The sequence below is a fragment of the Procambarus clarkii genome, chromosome 5 (genome assembly GCF_040958095.1).
Source record: "Procambarus clarkii isolate CNS0578487 chromosome 5, FALCON_Pclarkii_2.0, whole genome shotgun sequence".
In the NCBI taxonomy this organism is placed as follows: Eukaryota; Metazoa; Arthropoda; class Malacostraca; order Decapoda; family Cambaridae; genus Procambarus; species Procambarus clarkii.
Window position 1 is genome coordinate 40,633,014 of NC_091154.1, and position 15,675 is coordinate 40,648,688.

General features: G+C 44.1%; 1 protein-coding gene across 1 annotated transcript in view; it reads right to left on the minus strand.

Moving 5' to 3' along the window:
* The window catches only part of LOC123748023 (probable G-protein coupled receptor No9), a 249,111-nt gene extending 249,092 nt beyond the window's left edge, over positions 1-19 (minus strand). Inside the window, exon 1 of the mRNA XM_069301745.1 lies at positions 1-19. This exon is cut by the window's left edge and continues 1,159 nt beyond it. The gene's annotated coding sequence lies outside the window, so the exon portion shown is untranslated.
* Between the last annotated feature and the right edge of the window lie 15,656 nt (positions 20-15,675).

Here is a 15,675-nt window from a genome sequence, read left to right on the forward strand (position 1 = left end):
TCACAACGACTGAACCAGTCTCTCCCACGACCACCTTCACCAGTGGCGCCCCCCGGTCCCGCCCGCCCTCCCGCTCGCCCTTCCCATTCTCACCCACACAACTACTTTTCATATAATAATATAGTCATTTTGATGTATAAGAATGTGTGTACAAAGAACATAAGAGGAAGGATTCTTATTGATTGCTCTTCGGGTAGTTGAGTAGTCTTCCAGTCTCTAGGTCAAGTGATACATGAAGTATCATGAATTCACATGATACATGAATTCACACTATTATTACTAATAATAATACTGATAGCCCTTCTACCATTACTATTACTACAACTTCTACTACATCTACCACTACTTCTACTACTGCTGCTTCTAACTACTACTACAACAACCTCCTTTAACTATTTCCCACATAACAACTATCCTCTCAGTGAGCAGCACAACTAAGCTGCTGAGAAGTTAATCATGTCTCCTTCAGCAGATCTTCCTCTCCGTCTACGCCTACCACTGCAGACCTACGCACCTCCAGCCTGTTTCTGTGACCTTCCTCTCCTCTCACACGCCTTGGTCCCATCACAATGCAGCGACGCAGCGCTTGTAGCCTAATCGGCTCAAGGCGCTCAATAAATTACTTTTACTTTATTCTTATGGAGCTACAGGCGGGAGATATATATAGATATATGTATGTGTGTGTGTGTGTATATATATATATATATATATATATATATATATATATATATATATATATATATATATATATATATATATATGCGAACAAGCCTGAATGGTCCCCAGGACATATGCAACTGAAAACTCACAAACATATATATATATATATATATATATATATATATATATATATATATATATATATATATATATATATATATATATATATATATATATATATGAAAACGTGTGTGGGAACCGACCTGTGAGATTTATATTTATTTAATTTATATGAATATATATAGAATTTATATTTACGTTAATTTATATACTTCGATAGCAATTTGTATAATGATAAGTGGACTGTATTTCTGCAATAATCTCATAATCTCACAAATCGATCCTCTACACATTAGGGGGGGTTTATATTTATATATATGCAGCCAATCAAACTACAGGAATAGACTACATACATTGAAAAGGTTCCTTATCTTATAGTACAGCAGGTTAGTCCACCAGGTATAACTAGAGTGTAGACACCAAATTATCCTCTTTGAGGTAGCTTCTATCACCCAGTAACTGGTGCACATAATCTTGCATCCTCGTCTTGACCTGTCAAAAGTGCGCTAGCTGTGAAGCCAGAATCCTATATATGACAAGTATATCAGAGAAAACACTATACAGTACATGGAACATTAAAGACCTGGCTTAATTACCTTTAGTATGAGGCGATTTCGCGTTCTAACCGGCTAACCCTATATCCTGACATTAATGGCCATAAATGAATGATAAACGGGTTTCGGATAGACACTTAACTTGTATTTGTAGACAGCGTGTTGACAATGGTACACCTTTGGGTTCCATAACACTACGTCCAAGTAAATTTAACAGGAGCCGAATTTGCTCCCGTGTGAGCCTCTGGTCTCAATAAACAATGTCTGTTTAACTCTCCATACAATTGACGTTACTGGCCGACATTGTCCAGAATGATAGGAGCCGAATTTGCTCTACACGTCTCGGAGGTGACACAACAATGGCTGCCTCCTTCCTCCCTCTGACGCCTGGCTTACATTGTCCAGATTTCAGAACGTGATAGAAGGGTCACATTTACTCTACTTTAATATTGATAATTAAGTTAATTTATATAAGATGTTTTTATGATGGTAAAGTCCAAAGACTAATGTATTTAAGAATAATTCCCAGCAGAATAGCTGGTGAATTATAATAGTATGTGGTGATGATATCCCGTTTTCTTTAGACGGTAATTCCACTACAAGTTACGTTTTCTATGGGTAACTTGTTGGTAATACAGCTATTATCTGTATGATATATTAAATGGTGTCGGATTTTCCGACAACGTGGGCATCAAGCGTTCCTTTAAGCATGTTTACTTATGTATGATCACATTGCTGGCGTTGTTGGTCTTATATTATAAGTTTCCTATGCTTCTAACTATTTTTTTAGTGTCGCTAATAAGATGAGCAAAATCAAGTTACCAAAATTGATAAAGAAAACTAGTAATTAAATTAGTAAACCCACTAGTAAACTAGTGGGTCGTTTTTCTCTTATTACGCCCAGGATTTGCAATCTTCTTTGGTCAGTGGTGGATGGCAGGAGTATTGTATTACCTACTAGCATGTTCCTAGTGAGTGTTGTGTGATGTACACCTTGCACATGGTGTCTAGGGTCACCAGCTGGTAGATGGCAGGCCAGTCTTCTCGAAAGCTTTGTGGTGGTCATACCAGTATAGGCAAATTGAAGGTGGCAGTTATGCATGTATATTGGTATGCCTCGTTTACTTTTTGGAGAGGTCTGTACTGTTTATTTTGGCTATTTTTAGGTATTAAATCAGCAGTCCATTTGTTTTGTTGTAAATAATGAATTATTATCTTTGGTCTGGGGGCTGTCGGTTTGAAATTATATATTTAATTATTCTTGAATCTGTTTTATACTGTGAGCTCAGAGTGGATTTGTAATCGAGATTTATGAGAGGGGTTCCTTGCTGTTACACCACTTTTCTAAATATCTTCAGGTATGGGTGTTGACTTCTCTATTTGTATACTCGTTGTTTATTAATACTTGAAGGCTTCTGTCCATTTCCTTGTGAATGTTATGCCAGTCACAACAGCGAGGAAGGGCTCTGCGTATAAATGAGTTCATCACACTAGTCTTATTTTTATATGTCTGGGCATTTGCTGTAACAATTCATACACATTCCAGTGTTGGTAGATATAGTGTAAACTTGTGTAGTGAGGGTGTTGTCGTTGGTTACTCACGGAGACATCGAGGAAAGGGAGTGTACCATCGAGACCTAGTTCATGGCTAAAGTTAAGCTCTGAGTGTTGAGTAAGTTGATCCTTTAATCGTAACTATTCCATCCTTACGATTATGTTACCCATGCAGCAGGGGACCTGCTGCATGGGTAACAACTTTTCTCCCATATCAACCTACCCTGGTTTTGCGCCCTGGAGAGGCCACTCCAGACCGACAACCAGAGCGCAACTCCATAGTCTCCTGAGACTAATGGCTGCCTACTATTCCAGGAGGTCTTTCACACACACATACGAATATATCATCGATGTATCTGCAGTAGATGAGAGGGTTTTCCTGTGGTTTTGAAGATGGTGACTTTTAGTGTTCCCATATAGAAGTTAGCAGAAATGACTCCTAGTGGCTACTCCGTCTATCTACGTATACATGTCTCCCCCAGCGGCTCTGAATTCTATTCAGATCACCAAACTAGCACCACCAGGACCCCGAGAGGCCTGGTAGTGCTAGTTAATATCACAACAACAACAAGGTTAAAATTAATTAGTGTAATATGGACCTCATCTTACTCTTTAAAATGTTAATCTGATTATAAATTATGCAAACATTAATGAAAGTCAATACTGTTACGTTGCAAAAATAATAGTGTCGTGTTGAAAACAATGATGCAGAACAAATGTGCAACGACCCGGGTCATACTGCAAGAGGAGCCAGTCATGTGATGCAAGAAGTCCCCTCACGATGCTCGGGTTTAACAAGGCAATGCTACTCGATAATAAAATCATCCATCAGTACCAAACCAAATTGTTGCAACGTGCCTTGCAACTGTGTTTGGATCGATATGGTCACTTTCCTCTGCTCTCGTCAACCACAGGACAGTAACTATCCTTGTACCACACAAGTTGATAGTAACTATATTTATGTCCGCTCCATAATAGGCTAACTATTTCCTCGTGTCAACCACGACACAGTAACTCCTCCTGTATTACCACAAGCATCTTCACTTTTACTAACAGGCCAAATTCTACCCACGCAGCATCACTAATAAGTCTGAAATAAACTTTCATTACTATTAACTTGCATCAGTTGTATAACTTTCCGAAGCAGCCTATTAGAACTCTGAACAAAAGTTATAATCCAATTAGTGCAAAATTCCAACTAGATTCCGCAATAAATTTAACAATTCTCTCTACAATTGAATCCCGAAGGTCGAGGGGATATTTCCTTCAGCACCCTCACAACCAATACAATAACAATATGCTCACCACCGTGGTGGCTGGAAGTCCGCGTGGACGGTGGAGGAGGAGGAGGAGGGGGCGCTCACTGGGAGTAATGAGGCCGTGTTTGTACACAAGTTATCAGCTGAAACAACCCATACCAACAGCAGCGAGCTCCTACTCCGCCTCATCCAGTATTATACAGTTATTTGCTGTCTGATAACCCATTCACCGTGTCTTAACAAATAAATGAGAATATCTTTCGCTCAGTTCACACACACACACGCTCTTACACACACGCTCACAAACACACACGCTCACAAACACACACACACACACACGCGAGTTGATATCACGCCAAACCTGTCTCCTGAAGCCCACATCAAAAGAATAACATCGGCGACGTATGCGAGGCTGGCTAACATCAGAAATGGCTTCCGAAGCCAGTGTAAGGAATCCTTCATTACCTTGTTTACTACGTATGTAAGACCAATCCTGGAGTATGCGGCCCCATCATGGAGCCCGTACCTTGTCAAGCACAAGACGAAGCTGGAAAAAGTTCAGAGGTATGCCATTAGGCTAGTTCCAGAACTAAGAGGCATGAGGTATGAGAAAAGGCTGCGATAAATGCACGTCGCTGGAAGACAGAAGAACAGGGGGAGATATGATCACCACATACAATATTCTCAGGGAAATTGACAGGATGGATTATTTAACTCGGGTGGTACACACACAAGGGGACACAGGTGGAAGCTGAGTACCCAAATGAGCCACAGAAACATTTGAAAGAACTTTTTCAGTGTCAGAGTAGTTAGTAAATGGAATGCACTAGGAAGTGATGTGGTGGAGGCTGACTCCATACACAGATTCAAAGGTAGATATGATAGAGCCCAGTAGGCTCACGAATCTGTACACCAGTTGATTGACGGTTAAAAGGCGGGACCAAAGAGCCGAAGCTCAACCCCTGCAAGCACAACTAGGTGAGTACACACGCACGCACACAACCCTTGGGATCAAATATATCGCAGCACCTAATGGGATGATGATCTTCAGGAGTGACGCAGCTAGTGACAAATATAGTATATTTGACTGATAGATATATGGGCTAGATTGTCTGCTATTCTGGTATAGATTGAGAGGTTGACGCCCCCTTAGTAGAGTGTCTCACCTATCCTCTTGATAAGACAGTACTTTTTGTAGCTATGTGGACGATAGTACAAATATCGACGTGATGGAGGAATAGAAAGTAGAACTTGATATGATTCATTTGATTGAGCTCGGAAAGTGTAGAGCTAAAACAAAACCTAAATATTTATAGGCCTAGTACAGCACATATATGTATTATATTAGGCTTCAGATAGCGTGCATTCGGCCTAGGGTGCTTAGGATAGGTTTCGTTAAATATAAAAACTTTTCCGGTTTGTCCAAATTCAGTAATACAAAAGTCTACTTTTTACTGAGCCATCACGTCTGTATTTGTACTATTGACAACATCGTTACTATAAGTAGCATCGTTTTAGAAGGCTGGGCCGACACACGGCTTGCGGCGCGGCGTTACTCCGTAGTTACTCCCTCGGACAGAAAACGGGATGCCGGCCATCCCCAGCAACATGCGCAAATAAAAGTCTCACGGGCAGGGAGGGACCTATTGACATTCCCAATACGCACGTCTGCTGATACAATATATATAAATCACTCCCACTTAGCGAGCACAGCAATGACAATTACATTACTAATGACCACTACACTTCTTAGAGATTAACGACACACACACACCTGTTCAGACCGGCCAGAATGTTAACGATTTACGTCAAGTAGTTAAGACTGAAGCTTTAGAGTGGGACTCCCGAGCACACATTGAATCCCTAAACACTGTAGCAAACGATTCGTCACTCAACGGGTCGAGGTGAAGTGGATGATAGTTGAGGGTGGAGGAGAGGCGCTGGATATCCAGTAGTCACTGACTTGACACAGACACGGGCTCACCTTGGCCCGTGCTGCTTGGAACTTTTTGTTCCGGGTAGCGAATCTTAAACAACAACTTGATACAGACACGTAAGTTACAGCCCCGCTCCTATGCCAGATAAGTCCACGACGAGTTCACCATAGCCCGTGCTACTTGCCTTGCTCCTGTGCCAGGTAAGTACACTACGGGCTCACCATAGCCCGTGCTACTTGCCCCGCTCCTGTGCCAGGTAAGTACACTACGGGCTCACCATAACCCGTGCTACTTGCCTTGCTCCTATGCCAGGTAAGTACACTACGGGCTCACCATAGCCCGTGCTACTTGCCTCGCTCCTGTGCCAGGTAAGTACACTACGGGCTCACCATAGCCCGTGCTACTTGCCTCGCTCCTGTGCCAGGTAAGTACACTACGGGCTCACCATAGCCCGTGCTACTTGCCTCGCTCCTGTGCCAGGTAAGTACACTACGGGCTCACCATAGCCCGTGCTACTTGCCTCGCTCCTGTGCCAGGTAAGTACACTACGGGCTCACCATAGCCCGTGCTACTTACAACTTTGTGTTCCCAGTAGATGAATCAGAAACAACTTGACAGAATAGTCAGTCACTTGGCAGACAGATGACAGCGGTAGAAGGAAGAGTTAGATAACCCTGCGTGACCTCCAGGTGTCAAGTTGTACCCTGCGTGACCTCCAGGTGTCAAGTTGTACCCTGCGTGACCTCCAGGTGTCAAGTTGTACCCTGCATGACCTCCAGGTGTCAAGTTGTACCCTGCATGACCTCCAGGTGTCAAGTTGTACTCTGCGTGACCTCCAGGTGACAAATTGTACTCTGCGTGACCTCCAGGTGTTAAATTGTATCCTGCGTGACCTCCAACTGAAAGAGGGATATGATGTTGAGGTGGAAAAGTATAAGAAAACAAAGAAAGAAAAATACGAGGAATGTGGATGATAACAAGGCACTGGAATATGAGGACACGACGCTGGGATATAAGAACACGACGCTGGGATATGAGGACAAGGCACTGGGATATGAGGACAAGGCACTGGAATATGAGGACACGACGCTGGGATATAAGAACAAGGCGCTGGGATATGAGGACAAGGCGCTGGAATATGAGGACACGGCGCTGGAATATGAAGACAAGGCACTGGAATATGAGGACACGACGCTGGGATATGAGGACAAGGCGCTGGGATATGAGGATGGTGAGAAGGAACAGTGGCGGAAGTGTAGAAGGAAACAAGAAAAGTGAACGAATACGAGAAATAAGAGAATCAAGAGAAGATAGGAGGCACTGTCTGGGACACGTGTTTCCTCGTGGTGTATATTTTCTGTTTTTTTTTTTCATCTCCCATTCCCCGCCCCTACCCCCTACCCCACCCACTTCCCATCCCCCACCCTATCCCCTACCTCTTCCCCTACCACCGATCCCTCCCCACCCAAGACCCCAACCCCATCCGTCTTACCAAGTCATCTGGTCATAACATGTCCACTACTCTTATGTATTAGGCTTGGTGATCCCGGGGAAGGAGGAGAGACGGGACGCGACAGGGAGAGGAAAGAGACGGGACGCGACAGCGAGAGGAAAGAGACGGGACGCGACGGAGAATGACAAAAACAATTCGTTACACACAACTTCCAGAGACAAAACGTCTTGATTAATTGTTAACCCTCTATGGCACGCCTCTCCATCCCTCTGTGGCGCGCCTCACTGGCCCTCTGTGGCGCACCTCTCTTAGCCTCTGTGCCGTGCCTCTCTGTGGCGCACCTCTCTGAGCCTCTGTGGCCTGCCTCTCTGAGACTCTGTGGCGCACCTCTCTTAGCCTCTGTGGCGCACCTCTCTGAGCCTCTGTACAGTGCCTCACTGAAGTTCTCAGGCCCTCTGTGGCGCCCCTCTATGACCCTGTGAGCGCGCGTCTCTGGCCGTCTGATGCACGTCAATATTAGTTTAATGATTAATGCGAATATTACTTCAAACATTTATTTTACCATTATACTTATTGCTTCTTTTGTATCTGGCGGCTGGTGCCTTTGATCGTCTCCCTGGAGCTCCAGGGCCTCGACGTATTCCAGCAGTGGTCGAGGGCACGTCTCCCTGGAGCTCCAGGGCCTCGACGTATTCCAGCAGTGGTTGAGGGCGCGTCTCCTGGAGCTCCAGGGCCTCGACGTGTTCCAGCAGTGGTCGAGGGCGCGTCTTCCTGGAGCTCCAGGGCCTCGACGTATTCCAGCAGTGGTCGAGGGTGCGTCTCCCTGGAGCTCCAGGGCCTCGACGTATTCCAGCAGTGGTTGAGGGCGCGTCTCCTGGAGCTCCAGGGCCTCGACGTATTCCTGCAGTGGTCGAGGGCACGTCTCCCTGGAGCTCCAGGGCCACGACGTATTCCAGGAGTTGTCGAGGGCACGTCTCCCTGGAGCTCCAGGGCCTCGACGCGCCTCTCTGCTGAAAGACAGAAGAATCAAGCGAGACCTGATCACCACATACAAAATTCTCAAAGGCTAACAAGGTCAGACATATATGACTGGGTGGTACACGAGCAAGGAGACAGCTCAACACTAACTCTCCATATTAGCCACATATACTTCATAAATTATTTAGCTTAATGTGAACTAATGGAGTACTCAAAGACGTTGAGGAATCACACGCCATACACAGTTTCAAATGTAGATATGACAGAGCCAAATAAGCTCGGGAACTTATACACTATTTAACTGAAAGATGCAAGGCGGGGCCACAGCGCTGGAGCACAATTAGACGAGTACACCTTATTCAGTCAAAATCACTCCTCCGTTTGCAGTATCAATAAAGTAATACCATTACCAACTTGGGGCAGAATAATCCTTGGGATCGATGATCATAATATATATTCATGAGGCGCGAGTCTTTTTATCACTAACTCGATGGTCTCTAATTTGCATTATCGTCGTGGTCGCCCAAGTTAGGAAATTCTCTCGAGTGCCCCGAGGTCCAGCTTATCCGTTTTCTTTCTGGTTCTCTCCGATGGACGCATGGGATACTTTGGCAATATATATTCATTTTTTTAGAATTTATACAAGCGTTCTAACATTCTTGTACAGCCACTAGTACGCGTAGCGTTTCGGGCAAGTCCTTAATCCAATGGTCCCTGGAATACGACCCCCGCGAAGAATCATTGTGTCAGGGGACAGGAAGCCAGAGTGTATTCAAACACGTTTTGACTTTTATCGAGGTCTAGGACTAGGCGACACAGCAGACAAAACAGCAACACAGCTGGCTCTTCGCCTAGGATGCTGTCAGTATAAAAATTGCACAAGACAGTGAGAGGACACAGAGAATGATAAAGAAGTATGCAAAGTACTCCGCAATTTTTCAGGAAGCTATTAAGCTGGGGGCCCAAGCTGTCCGTAGATCTAAGAGCTGAAGCGCTGGTGGGCACACAAGAGCCACAGAGGAAGCGACTGGCTGGGGGAGCTGTGTGTGCTGGATGCCACACATAAGCCCACACTCGCCTGGAATAACAACAGAAGCAGCTGAAGCATTGCGTAAAATCCTGTTTTATACTCAAAGGAGATCTACCAGTAATTTGCATTAAAACGGCTAATATGGTGCTTATATATAAAAAAGGCGAAAGCCAGGAATCACTAAGTTTAGTATCACTAAGAACATGTTAACATGATAACTAAACCACACAACAGAAGATGAGGAGACGACGACGTTTCGGTGCGTCCTGAACCATTATCAAGTCGATTGTCCGTTATCGCAATCGACTTGACAATTGTCCAAGACGGACCGAAACGTCGTCGTCTCCTCATCTCCTGGTGTGTGGTTTAGTTTTCATGTCTTCAAGCCACGTTATTATGACTCATCGTCTGGACATGTTAACAACAGTCTCCAGAACAGGGAAGAGAGACTTAGTTAAGTCTCCTGTTTTAGAGACTTAACAACAGTCACTAAAACAGGGTGTTAACCAATTGCTATCAATCACCTATGCCATGCACGCCAGGCTTAGCGTGAAAGTTATGTGATTAGAAAAATGCTAAGGAGCTTATACAATAAATTTATGACATCAAAGCTGGAAGACGCAGCCGTGGCGTGGTGGCCTTCCCTGGACACATATCACTGAATAACAGCGCAGAAGCATGCAGTGTATGTGTGTGTGTGTGTGTGTATTCTCACCTAGTTGTGCTTGCGGGGGTTGAGCTTTGTCTCTTTGGTCCCGCCTCTCAACCATCAATCAACTGGTGTACAGATTCCTGAGCCTATTGGGCTCTACCATATCTACACTTGAAACTGTGTAGATATGTGTGTGTGTGTGTACTCACCTATTTGTGCTTGCGGGGGTTGAGCTCTAGCTCTTTGGTCTCGCCTCTCAACTGTCGATCAACAGGTGTGTGTGTGTGTGTGTGCGAGTATTAAAGATAAATATATGTAATAGATATAACAGAGGAAAAATAGATTGGTTAGAAAGGCGGAGTCCAAGAGCTAAATAGCTCAATTCTGCAGACACAAATAGTAAATACACACACACACACACTTCTCGCCTGATGAATATAAAAGTGTTTGAAGTCGCAGATAGATATTAACTCAGACGTATCAAAGATTCTCAAATATTTCTTGATTCCATCCACCTCCTTTACCAAAATAACGCGGGAGTCAATACCTTCATAGCCAAGCAGAGCCCGGGCGCCATCATGGAATCACAGGTGCGGTGAAGGAGTCACACCAAAGGGAACTGAAGAGAGAGAGAGAGAAATGACACCGGCATTATATCCCGTTCTCTTCAACGTCGACGATTGAAGGGAAATCAGACAGAAATCTGGTATACCTGCAAGACGTTAATCATTGACCAGAAACCATACAGCCTCAAGTGTCAGGCACGAAGACCCACTCGATACATGGGTATTATTTACGTTAGCAGTGTTGACAGCAGGAAGGGAATTGGCTGGAATCAAGACTGCAAGTCTCTGAACGTTACTGCAAGAAACTCTAATTACCACCAGAAATATCCGAGAAAAATGGAATACATCAAACGTCAACTGGAGGAGCAAGAAGCTCCAAGACCAGCGATAACTCGTAGGATCAGAGCACTCTACAGAGGCGGATTGTAATGCTTCAGGAGCTGGTGTATTGCGCGGGAGAAATATAACTGACCAACACGACGCGTCTCTGAAGCCGCTAGAGCCGCAATAATAATAATAATATTAATAAGAGAATTAGAATTCACTGGTGTTCGTCGGCATTGGTTTGCTGCTTGTGAAGGTGGTTCAGATGATGATGATATGATGATGGTGGTTGTGGTGATGGTTGTGGTGGTGGTGATGGTGGTGGTTGTGGTGGTGATGGTGGTGGTGATGGTCGTGATGGTGGTGGTGATGGTCGTGATGGAGACCACATCAATACCAACCAACATTCACCAGTATCTTGGCCTTCGTCAAACATTCAGACATCCTTTTTTCTCTCTGTGTTGCTTCCTCCTCGTTAGGAGAGCACATTATACACAATAACTGCATGTTGCCTCTCTCTTCCTCCCCACCCTCTCTCTCTCTCTCTCTCTCTCTCTCTCTCTCTCCCTCTCTCTCTCTCTCTCTCTCTCTCTCTCTCTCTCTCTCTCTCTCTCTCTCTCTCTCTCTCTCTCTCTCTCTCTCCCTCCCTCTCTCCCTCTCTCCCTCTCTCCCTCTCTCTCTCTCTCTCTCTCTCTCTCTCTCTCTCTCTCTCTCTCTCTCTCTCTCTCTCTCTCTCTCTCTCTCTCTCTCTCTCTCTCTCTCCCTCTCTCTCTCTCTCTCTCTCTCTCTCTCTCTCTCTCTCTCTCTCTCTCTCTCTCTCCCTCTCCCTCTCTCTCTCTCTCTCTCTCTCTCTCTCTCACTCTGTTACTCTATGAGTAAGGCTCGGAAAAGAGGGGTAATATGAGTATAGACCGGAGGAGAAGCAGAGATGAGTAAGACTATGGGGTCCCAAAGCCTACCACACATAAAAATTGAATTACGTTCAGAGAATCTTTTCTGGGGGCCATCTTCTTATCTCTGGGGATTTGAGATAAAATAATTTACCAGCTGGTGATGGTCTATGACAGAGTAAGTATACCAAGTTTTAACTTGAAAACTGATGTAATATTTTGGAAGTTATTTGAGTGTACCATGTCACGTTCTCTTCCGTTTCTTGACATTTGAATGCAGCTGTACTCGCGTCTTCAAAAGTATCTTCTGGACGTTTATCTAACTTTAATCCTGAACTTAGGGCTGGTGAAGAGGAGGGAGAGGAGAAGCCATTACCCAGGGCGATTGGACGTAAAGTAAGGTCTTAACGAGGTAATCAGGTCCATACTGATTGGCTGATGTTTTACATCTCGACCAATGATAGATCGTGATAATGCCCCCTGAACTGTGTAGACGCGTGACGTGATGTCATGGCGTAAATGACATCACAGTCCTGATGAGCGCCATCTGTCCTCACCTCAGACTTACTGAGGTGAGGTATACATGTATACCTCACATACATGTATGTGGTATACACCAAGGTGACAAATTACATACTTCACCAAAACAAAATAACTAAATATTTAATAAATCCTGAACGTATTATTTATAATAAATAAATCCCGAATTAAATACAGTATATTGAAGATGCTTATTATAGTGTAAGGGGCTAGGAAGGAAAGAAACTATTAGGAGAAAGCGCCAAGCCATTATGACTATATAGTACTTGCAAGGGATCAGGATAAGGATTTGGGATGGGACGGTGGGGGGGGGGGGAAGGATTAGTGCCCAACTTGGACGGTCGGGGATGGAACACGGACCTGCATGAGGCAAGACCGTCGCTCTACCGTCCAGCTCAAGTGGTTGGGCAGTGTAAGGGGCTAGTGTATGACTACCCACCTTCCCTAACCTTTATCACTTTCCCTTCATCACTGCTACCATCATCAATAAACAAACTTGCATTTAATTGTCATGTAGAAAATGATATGCTTGTTGAGTCTTAGTTAGGTTGGAGGAGTTTGGTATTTTACGAGATTGCAAATTGGTATTTGTCACACACATAAATTCCAATAGCGTGATGCATCAAATGAACAAATCCACAAGGGCCGTGATGAGGGTTCGAACGTACGTCCAAGAGGATCCCAGACGCGCGTTAATCGACTGTGTCACTACATGGAAAAGAATGAGGAAATTGTGTAAAATCCTGGTTTGTGCCTCGGAGAGACCACAGGATCTGTGTGAGAGCAGTAGCATTCCCGGTTGCAATTCTTTTGCATGTCGTGGCACAGTCGATTAAGGCGCATCTGGGATCCTCTCGGACGTAGGTTCGAACGTCCGTCACGGCCCTTGTGGATTTGTTCACTGGTATTTATCACTTCATACAAGGGGGAAGCATGGGCCCCTACCCGCTTATGACCATCCCAGAACAACCAATCAGTAAACAGAGTTTACTGCAACAAGACAATGATGAAATAAGCGGGTTCCGCAGTAATGAGAAATTGAAATTGAAATAAGTTTATTGAGGAAAATACACACAAAGGAATGAGGTAGCTCAAGCTATTCTCACCCCGTTCAGTACATCGTGTTAATACATACATAGATACACATCACAACCAATAAACATATTACCAAACATTCTGAGAAATAAACATATACATTCCTCCTTAACACAAGTAGTATGGTATCAGACGTACACACAAATACTTTTATGACCACAGTAATGAGAGGTGCTGGAGAGCAGGAGAGGAAGGGTTGGGGACAGACCAGGCAAGAGAGGGAAGATAATCATTGAAGGAAGGTCGTCTGGTGTTATTTCCGAAGAGCAATCACCGGTTTGTATTGGGGCGATCACGGGGAGGACGGGAGGCTCAGGGGTAAGACTCCCTGAGGCTATAGAGACGGCGAGGGGCTGGTGACGGGAGAAAGATCAATTAGTGCGCGTCTGTAATCTGCTTTAGGGATGTAAGGAAATTGAGTAGTTCCGTGATATTGAACGTTGGGGAGTGTCCTTGGAAAGTTAGTTGGTGTGGTCTGAGGTAAGGAGGGAAGGGAGCAGGGTTGGGAAGAGCGACTGATACTTAGAAGTCATGTACGGTGATCAGTGGCTTAGCGATATCTCCGCCCCTTATACCTCTTTTTCTCTTCATATCCCACACACACACACACACACACACACACACACACACACACACACACACACACACACACACACACACACACACACACACACACATCACGCAGAAGTGCAAGGACGCAGCAAACAAGTTTGTCCCAGTCCAAAAGGAAAACAGTGAAATGAAGATGAGAAACCCATGGTTTAATCAGAGATGTAGGCTAGCTAAGCAACAAAGTAAAAGGGCATGGAGAAACTATAGGAATAACAGGACACTTGAGAGCAGAGATGGATGTACAGAGATGGTTTACTTATGGATGTAAAGAAACACTATTGCATTGCCCGAAAACGCTATGTGTATGAGTGGCTTTAGGTATTGTATGTACTAGCTCTATCTATAAAACCAACATTATATTTGTAACTTATCTTCTATGTATGTACTTTTACCTGAATATAAATTTGAATAAAGTGATTAGCATAGCATGTTCTTTGGACAATCAAGCAGGATAAGATTTAGGATGAACCTACAAACAAGAGTTAGAAGACTTGTGTTCCAATTGTTATAACGTGTATAAATAACATAAATCAAGAAACATAAAATGTTTAGATAAACAGTCAGTGAATCGGATATTGGCGCTGCAAAACCCAAAATGAGAGGCTATGGAAATATGGGTAAAGAAAGCGGTAGTGTATATATATTCTTGAGTTCACTTTAGTCGTGAACTATGTCCAGGGTTAAAGTATACTTGCTCGCTAGTCACAAAGGTGTTGTAAGGGCGTTAATAACTCTCCCGGGGGTAATAGACTTTAAAGACCAACACTACGGTAACAGTGTGAGTAGTGCAGCCTCAGCCACACCTCCCTCACTACAGTCTTGTGTCTGCTGGTCAACCATAGTCTGCTGGACATGGCTCAGTCTCGCCTGGTCTCTTCTGCATTTATATACACGCTTTATTGCCTCTGTGCCAAATATACATCTGTATAATACACAGCGATATTGACTGCAGTCTATAAATCAGTCAGGAAATCCAGTTATACAGCCATATTGAGCCATTAGCACCTGTCTACTGCAGTGTTTCAACGTACAGGAGAAGTCTTCATGCGGTATGATCACTGTCTGCGTGCCTATCATAACAAGAATTTACAGGACCAAGATTCAGCTCCTGGGCCACGCCTTACAAAGTATCGATCGTCTAATGTAATGTCTCCCGACCCCTTTGTTTCTTGTCATATCTTTGTTTAGGACCATGGACTGAAGTAGCCTATACTTCTTAGCCTTTACTGCTTTCCTTTCTAGTTGGTTCCAGGGGCCAGATTCACGAAAACACTTACGCAAGCACTTACGAACCTGTACATCTTTTCTCAATCTTTGGCGGCTTTGTTTACAATTGTTACACAGTTAATGAGCTCCGAAGCACCAGGAGGCTGTTTATAACAATAACAACAGTTGATTGGCAAGTTTTCATGCTTGTAAACTGTTTAATAAATATAAACAAAGCCGTCAAA